Here is a 12340-nt window from a genome sequence, read left to right as displayed (position 1 = left end):
GGGAAGCTGTCGCAAGGTTGTGATGGACTGTAATGGGAAACGTGGTCACACACACGACGCTGTTGTTAAACTTATTAACAAATTCAAAAAGACTGGAAGTGTTGCGGACCAACCGAGAAGTGGACATCCATGAACATCCACTGACGAAGGCACAATCGACATGGTGCTTGGCAAACACAGTCCCCTATGTATGGAGACTTTCACGACACCCTGTAGATTTATTCCGTCTTTGCTGTTATAATACCTTCCATTCTTCTGGGAAGGCTTTCCACTAGATTTCGGAGTGTGGCTGTGGGGATTTGTGCTCATTAGTGAGGGCAGGCAATGATGTCGGGCGGGAAGGTCGGCGTTCCAATTCAACGAACACAAAGGTGTTCAGTGGGTTTGAGGTGAGGACTCTGTGCAGGACACTTTAGTTCCTCCACTCACAAACCACGTGTTCATGGGGCTCGCTTTGTGCACAGGGGCATTGTCACGCTGGAACAGGTTTGGTCTTGACCCCTTAGTTCCAGTGAAGGGAAATAGTAATTCGACAGCATACAAAGACACACAATTGTGTGCTTCCACCGTTGTGGCAACAGTTTAGGGAAGACCCACAAATAGGTGTGATGGCCAGGTGTCTACAAATTTAAATATAGTGTATACTCTAGATATTTTGTTAAAAAATCGTCCTGAAAAATCCATCTTAGTCTGACCAGGTAACAGCAGCCGGTAAATGCTCGTTAAAAAAAATGAAAGAGATTCTGAATTATCAGTACTAATGCTATATAACTTGTAGACAAGTTATTGTAAGAAAATAACACAACAGTATAGCAGTTAGAAAGTTTAAGATGTTTAATAGATCAATTTACTCAAGTAATAAGGAAGTTTGGACGTTTCAATTGACAAAGCCGCCAGTTTTGTTTGTAGTTGGTCAGACTAACCTGGATTTTACAGACTAAAATAATTCACCAAACCACAGCCTCTGTTAGCTGCTAGAACCTGCAAGTAAAGTTTGATTTAATAGGTGGAGACAGAAAAGCAAATAATTGTTGGTGCAATGTCCAAAATGTTGAGTTAAAAAAAATCAATATAAAAGGCCCACTCTTGCTACAAGGCTGTAAATTCTTTAATTATTTTTGCCCATCAAATAATAAATGTGAGCTTCTTGCAAATAGGAACTGAAGTTTTGATTGGGGAACTAAAGAAACGTCAGAACGCAAGCGTCATATGATTGGTACGAGGAGTCATCCAAGCCAACTTCATACCTAATTTGAGAAAATCTCAATACGCTGAAATTGTGGCTCTGTGTCATGCATAGAAAATGAGTGGTTACCTGTTGCTTGCATGAATGGAGAGTCATGTCGAAGGGAATTGTTGATATTCCTGGTAATGTTTTTTTCTTGTTTTCACATCTGCCTCTGCATTGTTTGTATGACTTAATGGCTTCTTCTTCTTTTGGCTGCTCCCGTTAGGGGTCTCCACAGCAGATCATTGGTCTGCATATTTGATTTGGCACAGGTTTTACACTGGATGCCCTTCCTGATGCAACCCTCACCAATTTTATCCAGGCTTAGGACCAGAACTGGGAGTGTATTGTCTTGTGCAATTCTATTGGCTGGAGTTGGTTCTCTGGCCGGGAATCAAACCTGGGCCGCTGCGGCAAGAGCACCATGGCCTAACCGCTAGTCCTGCGGGGGCCTAAAGGTTTAATGGCTATTGTATACAATTTAGCTAGCAAAATGTTTTCCTAAATCATGCTTCCTTGGAGTCCTAAAATTGTCCTTATGTCTTGCTTCCCACAAGGGCCATGCTAAACATGCTGGATTAAACCCTCCTCTGCTATCATTTTTCAAGCTCCAGTTTGTCACAGATTGCTGTATCATGTGGAATACGTACTGATAACACTTGTATTGTACTAACACTTGTTAACCAGCTTCCTGTGTTCTTCCTGTACCTTCCTGGAAGACTCCTTCCAAAAATGATAAATAAACATTTACTTATGGAAAACTTTACAATATTGTTCCAACATTGTTTCTTTATTAAGAAATTAAGAAATGCTTATTTAAAAAAAAAAAAATCATTCATTATTTGTCTTTGATTATATAGAGCATCTGTCATACAAGTCCATGTGAATGTTACCATAGAAATGATAATATATTAGAATGAGTGCATTAATATAGTCTTGTGACTTGTCCTGCAGTCAACACTATTGTCAGAGCTGAAAATAAAGAAAATTAATCAACACCTTCTGACCAATCAGATTTAAGAATTCAACTATCTACATGGTGTTTTTAATTACTTCAAACTTAGAGGAAGGTGGAGATCATGGACCACATACATTATGTTGCATCTCAGACCACTTTCTTGAGAGGATAGGTGAATGGAGTACATATCTATCTCAGCTTTGTGTTGTATATTAAACAAAAAGGACATTTTGAACCAAATCAGCAATTGTTTGCCCAAAATTTAAGGGCAGATGTCATGCTTTTTGGCACAGACCTGCATAGTAGCTCGCACAGCTAACAGGCACAATCAGTGATTTAGAGTTTATTATCTGGAGATGCTGTGTGATCTCTGCAGGGAGAAAGTTTTCCCCACAAGGGGATGCTAGAAGCTTGCTTTCTCTAAATGCTTTATGGCTCCAACTTGAACCTGAGTGATATGTGGACATAAAATTAAAGCAGCAGACACTATTTATTGGACTGCAAAAATGAATTCATAGCGAGTGAAGATATGTTTAATAAAAGGAAAAGTTATCTAATATTTCTCATTATGAAATTATTGTATAACAAATATAAACCCATTAAACCTATTTCTAGACATTTTAAGCTTAAAAGTCTCTTATTCTATTGGCAGATCATTTTTGTTTATAGAAATAAACACTTGAAATAAGCAAAATTAGAGATAGATTAACAATACAATAGAATAACACTTTAAAAACTTCTAATGAGTAAATAAGTCCAGAAATAGGTTTAATAGTCTTATATATATATATATATATATATATATATATATATATATATATATATATATGTATACTGCTCAAAAAAATTAAAGGAACACTTTTTAATCAGAGTATAGCATCAAGTCAGTTAAACTCCTGGGATACTGATCTGGTCAATTAAGTAGCAGAGGGGGTCGTTAATCAGTTTCAGCTGCTTTGGTGTTAATGAAAATAACAACAGGTGCACTAGATGGGCAACAATGAGACGACCCCAAAAACAGGAATGGTTTCACAGGTGGAGGCCACTGACATATTTTTACCTACTCATCTTTTCTGAATGTTTTTCACTAGTTTTGCATTTGGCTAGTGTCAGTGTCACTACTGGTAGCATGAGGCGATACCTGGACCCTATAGAGGTTGCAAACAGGCAGTCCAACTCCTCCAGGATGGCACATCAATACGTGCCATTGTCAGAAGGTTTGCTGTGTCTCCCAGCACAGTCTCAAGAGCATGGAGGGAAACAGGCAGTTATTCTGGGCAGGGCCGTAGAAGGTCCTTAACCCATCAACAGGACCGGGATCTGTTCCTTTGTGCAAGGAGGAACAGGATCAGCACTGCCAGAGCCCTACAAAATGACCTCCAGCAGGCCACTGGTGTGAATGTCTCTGACCAACCAATCAGAAACAGACTTCATGAGGGTGGCCCGACGTCCTCTAGTGGGCCCTGTGCTCACTGCCCGGCACCGTAGAGCTCGATTGGCATTTGCCATTGAACACCAGAATTGGCAGGTTCACCCTGAGCACATGTGACAGACGTGAAAGGGTCTGGAGAAGCCGTGGAGAACGTTATGCTGCCTGTAACATCGTTCAGCATGACCGGTTTGGTGGTAGGTCATGATTGTCTGGGGAGGCATATCCATGGAGGGACGCACAGACCTCCACAGGCTAGACAATGGCACCCTGACTGCCATTAGGTGTCAGGATGAAATCCTCGGACCCATTGTCAGACCCTACGCTGGTGCAGTGGGTCCTGGGTTCCTCCTGGTGCACGACAATGCCCGGCCTCATGCGGCGAGAGTATGCAGGCAGTTCCTGGAGGATGAAGGAATTGATACCATTGAATGGCCCCCACGCTCGCCTGACGTAAATCCAATAGAACACCTCTGGGACATTATGTTTCTGTCCATCCAACGCTGCCAGGTTGCACCTCAGACTGTCCAGGAGCTCAGTGATGCCCTGGTCCAGATCTGGGAGGAAATACCCCAGGACACCATCCGTCGTCTCATTAGGAGCATGCCCCGACGTTGTCAGGCATGCATACAAGGACATGGGGGCCATACAAACTACTGAGTACCATTTTGAGTTGCTGCAATGAAATTTCAGCAAAATGGACTAGCCTGCTGCATCATTTTTTCACTTTGATTTTCGGGGCGTCTTTGAATTCAGCCCTCTGTAGGTCAAACAATGTGGCATCCTTTCGTTCCTAACACATTACCCAGTCCATATCAGTATAGATATCCAGCATGATATTTTTCCCCATTGAGATCTGATGTGTTTTCAAAGTGTTCCTTTAATTGTTTTATGTGTATATACTGTGTATATATATATATATATATATATATATATATATATATATATATATATACACACATACATACATATATATATATATATATATATATATATATATATATATATATATATATATATATATATATATATACAATACAATAAAGAGAAATATGAGTTCAAAAAAGAAATAGTATTTACCAACTCCAAATACTGCAATTTTTAAGTATTACTAATACTTCTTACGTACATCTCTGCTCACAATGACAATGCCAGTCTTTACCATCAATAATATGGGTGTGGATATATTTCAGGTAATGATGTCAATCTATAGGTGATGACACACTGAATTATGGCCATGAATAGAAACTGGGTGAGAACAGGAAAGAATTTTTGCATGACGATGATTATCTCGATAAAGGCAGTCACCTGACAAGTTAAATTAACTATAATAAATGGGAGCTTCTTGCAAATAGGAACTAATGTTGTGATTGTGGAACTGAAGAAATGTCAGACCACAAGTGTCATATGATTGTTTGTATTAAAGACTTAATGGCTATTTTATACAATCTAGCTACTAAAGTGTTTTCCTAAATCATGCTGCCTTAGAGTCCTAAATTTCCCTAAACTGTCCTAATATTTCTCTTCCCAGAAGGGCCATGCTAAACATGCTGGATTAAGCCCTCCTCTGCTATCACTTTTCATGCTCCATTTCTTCACAGATTGCTGTATCATATGGAATACACAAATTGAACTAATAACACTTGTTAAACAACTTCATGTATAGCTGCCACGTAAGGAAAGGAATGGGGTGTGTTGTTACAGGAAAAAAAAATCCACCCGAAAGATGATTATTTTTCTATGATAGCACATCCTGAAGTTTATTATTCCTCTTATACAACAGTAATTTTCCAACAATTCCAATGATTTCATTTTATTAAAGAAAGACACATTGTACTTTTAAATTGCTACAGTTACATTTAATGTTGTGGAATGTCCACAAAACAAGTTAGTTCATACCAGCTATAAACAACCATTCCCTTACCTGACTCTCTTTGTTCTTTTAAAAAATTAAAAAAAGAAAAAGAAAACAACACAGCCACTAAAAACCACAAAAACACAAAGGGATGCCAGATGCTTGCTTTCTACAAATGCTTTATCTCTCCAACTTGACACTGTAACGTTGTGTGCCTTCTCAGGCAAATATGCATCCCACTGTGGCTTCTCAGGCAAATCCGCGGCTGCTTGCATAGTCCTTTATAGCATGTCGGCACCAGCGCACGCCACTACTTAAACCCCATGTTTTTGTCAGTCGGTGTGCGGAAATAAGTCTGTGCCAAGTATGAGAGTGACATGCTCATTGTGAGAGATAATTTTGGTAAGCTTAGCACTTTGAGAAGGCAAGATTCAGAATAGGCTTTAGAGACGTTTTACTAATGTCAGGTTTCCTCAATATCACATCAAGATGTGATTATATATATATATATATATAGATAGATAGATATTGTACATCCTCGGATGCTTCTCCTTCAGTCATTTTGATTACATATATATATATATATATATATATATATATATATATATATATATATATATATATATATATATCAAGCTCAGGCTGGAACGACCGAGCTCCCCAGGCCACGTATGTACAGGGTCTATCTGAGGAGTTGAAAGATGAGCTGGCTACCTAGACAACCATTTACGGGAGTGCCGGTTGGAGCGCCGGTCAAATAAGGCGATCCAGCATGAGTCCCAAGCCAGTAGAGAATCCAGGAGAACCCATGCAATTGGGCGCCATTGGGTTACTGCGGGAGGAGGGGGCTGGAAACAGTAAATCATAGCCGTCTCTGCACCTATGGGCAGTCGGGCCAGTGCCAGACCCCCTGGCCTCACAAACAATTAAAAGATGGGTCGGATCTGGGTTGGCCCTGAGTGCGGTCCCTCACACCTCCAGCCTCTTTTAATCAGCCTCCCTTCACATTGGCCAAGGCAAAGAGGCAAGCCCCCAGGTCTTTATTGACTCGGTTGCTGCGGGAATTTTATTGATGTGGGCCCACAATCTGGTGTTGCCCCTGGAAGCACTGTTGCTTCCATTACCAATCTCTGCCCTGGATGGGCGACCGCTGGCCTCAGTTCCCATAACCACTCAGACGGCACCGCTCATCCTACTCATAGAATCATACACTGAGTGGTTGGCTCTATATGTCACCAGGGCTCCTGAGCTACCCTTGTGCTGGATTTCCCGTGGCTGTGGGAGCATAACCCCTGAATCGATTGGTCCACTGGTTTGGTCTCTATATGAGGGTCTCAATGCCCACAGAGTTGCCTTAGGTGTATGAGTAACCCCCCTCAACCCTGTCAGAGGTACCGGAGGACTACTAGGATCCCTGAGAGGTGTGTTTGAAGCGCAGAGCCCAAACGTTACCACTCCACAGGCCCTTCGACTGTGCAATCAACCTGCTCCCAGGGGCAGCCCCTCCCAGGGGCAGGCTATTTTCTCTCTCCCCACTGAGCATAAAGCCATGGATGAATATATCCAAGAGGCTTTATCTCTGGGGATTATCTGCCCGTCCACCTCACCAGTGGGCATGGGCTTCTTCTCTGTGAAGAAAAAAAGGAAGCCTGCCCCTCTGCATTGATGATGCATCAGCAGGAACCAGATCCGGGTGGTGGTACTTTGGGCAGGTTATATGTCCCAAAAAGCATCCGAGCACAGGTCCTCTCTTGGGACCACACCTCTCCTATGCCGAGCACCCCAGGGTAGCCAGAACCCTGGAATTTTTATGCCATCCATTCTGGTAGCCTGCTGTGGATAAAGATGTCCAGGCCTATGTTGTGGCATGCCAGGTGTGCGCCCAGAATAAGGAGCCTCGAATCAGTCCACAGGGTCTATTTTACCCCCTTCTCCATACCATCTTGCCCATGGTCAAACCTCTCCCTGGACTTTGACACTGGCCTACCGGTGTCCCAGGGGATGGGGGTGATATTAGTAGTTGTGGACTGGGCCTCGAAGGCCTGTAAATTCATTCTGCTGCTTAAACTCCCCTCAGCCAAAGAAACCGCTGAGCTCCTCCTGCAGCACGTAGTACAAACACATGGTGTGCCAGTGTCTCAGGGTCTGGCAGAGGGCCAGACCCACCCTGCAAGCAGTCACCGAGAGGAGTACCTGCATGGTGAACCATAAGAGGCATTTGGGCCCCACTGTTTGTCCTGGCCAGTAGGTGTGGCTGGCCACAAAGGACTTGCCATTGCGGGTCAAGTCCAAAAAACTGGCACACCGGTACATTGGCCCATTTAAATTCCTGAGAAGGATCAACTCCATGGTGTACTCCATGAAGATCAGCCCAACGTTCCACTTTTCCAGACTAAAGCCAGTCCTTTATAGATCTTCAGTCCTGCGTACCTGTGCACACCACTGCTTAAACTCCGCATTTTTGTCAGTCGGTGTGCGGACATAAGTTTGTGCCAGGTATCAGAGTGACATGCTCATTCTGAGAGAAAATTTTGTTAATCTTAGCGCTAATCTTATGAGAGACACTCCTCACTGCACCGTCAATTTAGTTGTGATGAGGGGACGCTGTTCGCTTGCATTCATAGAGTTAAGTGCGGCCAGTTAGTTGCAAGCGGGAAGTTTGCTCCCTGTCTCGCAGCGGAACTTGAATGAGGCACACGAGCTTCCCGGATCATGCCCAGCTGTCGCCGTCAGTATTCGAGGTCGCGTCTCGGCCAGCATGCACTCCTATTTTCGTCCTTGTCTCTCATTCGGGTTTGATATTTGCCATCTTTTATCCATTTGGATAGCAGGCCTTGCTTGGAACTGTTTTCATCTCTGTACTGATCCCTCAGATATTGAGGGATATGTGGACATAACATTAAAGCAGCAGACACTATTTATTGCAAAAATAATTTCATAGTGAGTGAAGATATTTTGAATAAAGGAAAAGTTATCTAATATTTCTCATTATGAAATTATTACATAACAAATATAAAGCCATTAAACATATTTCTAGATATTTTAAGTTTAAAATTCTCTTATTCTATTGGCAGATCATTTTTGCTTCTTTCTAGAAATAAATGCTTGAAATAAGCAAAATTATCTGCAAATAGAATAACATTTTCAAACTTAAAATAAGTAAATAAGTCCAGAAATAGGTTTAATAGTCTTATATATGTTTAAAAAAAAATCCAGTAAAGAGAAATATGTGTTGAATTTGCTTATATTCAAGATATTCTTCCTTTTTTTTTTCAGAAAAACCAAATACTGCAATTTATGACCAGAAATACTGCAATTTATAAATATTATACTTCTTATGTACATTTCTGCTCACAATAAAAGTACCAGTCTCTATCATCAGTCGTATGGGTGTGGATATATTACAGAACCTATGATAATGGTATGGTAATGATGTCAATTTGTTGGAGATGACACACTGATTTATGGCCATGAATAGAAAAAAGGTGAGAACAGGAAACAAAAAATTTGCCATAACACCAATCATATAATTCTCTGTTATAAAAACAGAGCCTGGTATGTTATGAAACAGAATGTTTATCTTTAAAAAAAGTCACCTGAGAGGTTGAGACTCTCTCAGCTGGATGAAATGGGCAGGTTTAAGAATTTTTGCTTTTTTTTTTGTTTGTTTTTTTAACCCTGAGCTTCATTTCTTTTCTGTTTTTTACATACAAGGAAACAAAGGATGGATGTGGAGGATATCTCTATCCTAAGACAGAGATATCTTTTAACCCAGAAATTTAACCACAGCTGGACACTGATGAGAACAGGAGATGTGAGGGGAAGATCCACACAAGCCCAATGCCACTGAAGCTTAAGCTCACACAGTATGCCAGAAAGAAGCTTGTTTATGACCTGTGTAGCAATAACATTACCTTGGACATCAGTGGCAAATGGCAGGGAGTTTGCACAATATACAATACAATATATTCAAAAGGCTTGGTAACGATTGGTGAAAGCAATACAGGGCGTATACTTCACAAAGTGGATGTGCAGTGAGGGTGCTTAAATACTGTGTGCTTGATAGAGTCCAGGTGAGTGCAATCAGTAGCGGTTTGTAGGCCGTGCTGTATTCTGGGAATTGGAGCTCATTTTTGCACATTTGGAGGAATTGGAGCTCATTTTTACTCAATTTGCACATGATTAGCAATCTCTGTATAACTCACATAGCAGTGTTTTCACAATGTACATGATTGTCTGTCTCTCTCTGTCACACAAACACACAAAAATCTATGCATACTAGATACACCTCATATTCATAAAAACTGATTGTTTTAACCTTTATTATAAATGCTTTTGTAGCATTTGTGGTTGCACAAGTATAGGTCACATGTCCATAACATATAGGCTGTACCTGTAACATGAATCTGACATGTCCTTTTAATGTTGATAGAAAAGAAGAACAAGGATATATAATAGAATATAATGAAAGCTTAATCAACATGTCAATCTGGATGCGTTATATATTACCTAGAATTACTTCTTTGTGACATTTTATAGAAGGTTAAATACAATGTAATCTTTCCAGCTGCATGCGGACACAGGCTATAAAGAATTACTGACATAACCATTTGAACAGGGCTAAAATGCCAGAGATACTCCTGTAATAACTACATTACCCTGTCTCCCAAACATGAATAGAGTCTGAGTTCTAGGTATGCCTTGACATTTGTAGATGAGAATGCTGACATGTCTGACTTCATATTTGAAATTACTCAAATACAAAGTAGGAAGTCATTGGCACTTATACAGTATATGTTCACACATTGTCACACATCTTGCTAGCCGTGTAGTTAAAATGAATCAGCTGGACATGATTTCTGAGATGATTTTAATTTATATTTATAAGCAGCTAGGTTTCCATTCAAGCATTTCACAATTTTATTTTACAAATCCTGAAAAGCTGACAAATGGAAATGCAAACTAATCTGTGTTTACATCAGATAAGGTCACTGCTTTACCCTGGTCAGGGTAGTGTTGATGTTTGATGTTGTTTTCATTAATTGAATCAAAGGAAACTTTTGTTATCTGTCCAAACAGCACACAAGTCCACTGTGTCCATGTTTATGCTTAGAGTCATAAGGATATGGCAGGATTTAGTTTTTTTTTAATGTTAGATGTTTTCATTCAAGTTTGTTAATTTGCTGAATGGAAAAACCGTGAACACATGACAGGGCTTCCATCTTGGTGTTTTTAGAACTGAGGCGATAGGACAAGGTGAACTGGAACTGGGTGAAGAAAAGAGACCAGCAGGCTTGACGAAGGGTTCGGGTGTTTGGCCAACTTGAGGTACTCCAGGTTTTTATGATCAGTGAACACTGTAAATGAGTGAGCAGCCCCCTCCAGCCAGTGCCGCCACTCCTCCAAGGCTAACTGGATGGCCAACAGCTCCCAGTTTTGCTCGGCCGGGGATAGCTTGTGGGAAAAGAATGCAACAGGATGTAGTTTTGGCTTTTGGGTTTCTAAAAAGCCTAGGCAGTTGGGTTTCTTCTGGTTGAGTGATGTTAGGGGGTAACCTGTGGAACTGAAACCAAGGATAAAGTTCTGGTAAAAGTTGGCAAAGCCGAGGAACCATTGCAGGTCTTTGACCCTCCTGGAGTAGGCCAGTTAGTGACAGCAGCCACCTTGGACTTGCACATGGAGACGCCATCCGGGCTGGTGATACAGACCAGGACGTCAATGGTGCGCTGATGGAACTCTCCCTTTTCACATAGAGCTGGTGCTGTATGAGCTGCTGCAGGACCTGACTGGCGTGACGAACATGAGTTTCGAAAGAGGGGGAGTAGATCAGGATATTATCTATGTAAGCAATAATGTATTTCGACAGCACATTGGAATACATTATTGCTTACATAGACTTCGTAAGACGTCACTGATTAAGCACTGGAACACACAGGGGGCTCAAGAGAGCCCATATGGCATCACACAGAACTCGTAGTGGCCATAGGTGGTGCTAAATCCCATGTTAAATATGCACCAGGTTATATGCACTGTGGAGTTCCAGCTTAGTTAAAATTTGGGCTGAACGGAGCTGTTCCAGGGTTGCGAGGATTAGAGGAAGCGGATACTACATGGACATCTGATGTCAGGTCCTGGTATTCAGAGGGAATCATCTGGGCTTTCCACTGTGGTCAATGACAGGGTGAATTGAAGGGCCTGGATATTTGGCCATGACAATAAGAAGACCAGCAGGTGAGTTGCTTTTGAGAACACAAAATGTGGAGATTGTGGAGCTGCAACCACAGAAAGCCCAGGATGGCAGGGTGCTTGGATGTAACAGTGACCAGAAGTGTAATCCAGGTGGAGTGTGCCGACTTGAAGGAGGAGGTGCAGGGTGCAGTGTGAGACTGTTTCTCCCCTGATGGGTGCCCATCAATAGCATGGGCACTCAGCGGATGTTGCACAAGACAAACTGGGCATATACTTCGCAAACTGGTGGCGAGAGAAAGTCTCTTTTAAAGGGTGCTTGCGTGAACGTGTGTGTGTTTGTGACATTGTGAACGGCTATGTTTTTAGGCTGCGGTGTTTGTTTGGAGTTTGCTGACTGGATTGACCTGACACTGGCCAAGAAAACTTAAATGTAAAAAAAAGGTATATATGTAAAAAAAAAAAAAGAAAAGAAAAGAAAAAATGAGTAAATGAATGAATGTATAAGACACGTCATTACAATACATGAAAATACCAAGTAGGTTAGATCAGTGGAATTAGCATCATGACGTACTGTAAGTTACATTTTTGCCTTCATGACAACTTTGCAAGAAATCTCACCAGACGAGTTGAACTGATTTGTTGAAATTACCACCCTGCACCCCACATTTCGTTATTATTCAC

This window comes from Pangasianodon hypophthalmus, chromosome 30 (assembly GCF_027358585.1).
Source record: "Pangasianodon hypophthalmus isolate fPanHyp1 chromosome 30, fPanHyp1.pri, whole genome shotgun sequence".
Classification (NCBI taxonomy): Eukaryota; Metazoa; Chordata; class Actinopteri; order Siluriformes; family Pangasiidae; genus Pangasianodon; species Pangasianodon hypophthalmus.
The sequence above is the reverse complement of the archived record's forward strand: the minus strand, read 5'-3'. Positions refer to the sequence as shown.